The following is a 430-nucleotide window of genomic DNA, read 5'->3' as shown; positions in this document are numbered from 1 at the left end:
GCTGAGGACAGCACGGCAGCAGACGCGTCAGGCCTGAGGAAGAAGAGGCTTTGCGGTGCTCTCCAGACAACTTTTCAAACAACAAGAGAGGATATTTGAGCACATTAGGTACCATGTCTTCATTCTGGGTGCCCACCCTTCCCATTATTCAACCAACCTAATACATAAACATAGTTTTAGCACGATATTAACCTGTTCTGTGTGTGTTAAAAAGACTCCAACTGCTGCTATTTTCTCTCCCACTGTCCAAAGTAGGTGTTTCCCCATCCTGTAAAAAGCAAAACAAACAAAAAAACCCTTTCCCCACTCCCAAATTGTCCCTCTGATGTGTCCCTTCGGTCTGTCTCATTACTTTTGCATCTTGCTCCTATGTTCTATGTTTACTCGGAGCCGCTGGATGCTAAGGAATTTGGTTTGCAGCTCCTCCAGG

The 430-nt window shown here is 45.6% G+C and overlaps 1 protein-coding gene across 1 annotated transcript in view; it reads left to right on the top strand.

The window, feature by feature from the left end:
- The window catches only part of LOC147375784 (uncharacterized), a 23,392-nt gene extending 23,205 nt beyond the window's left edge, over positions 1-187 (top strand). The window contains exon 5 of the mRNA XM_086394053.1: positions 1-187. This exon is cut by the window's left edge and continues 137 nt beyond it. The gene's annotated coding sequence lies outside the window, so the exon portion shown is untranslated.
- The last annotated feature ends 243 nt before the right edge of the window (positions 188-430 follow it).

The sequence above is a fragment of the Bos grunniens genome, chromosome 3, assembly GCF_055505025.1.
Source record: "Bos grunniens cultivar Pamir isolate PY7600 chromosome 3, Bosgru_T2T1.0, whole genome shotgun sequence".
NCBI lineage: Eukaryota > Metazoa > Chordata > Mammalia > Artiodactyla > Bovidae > Bos > Bos grunniens.
This window is presented reverse-complemented; position numbering and strand designations above follow the sequence as displayed.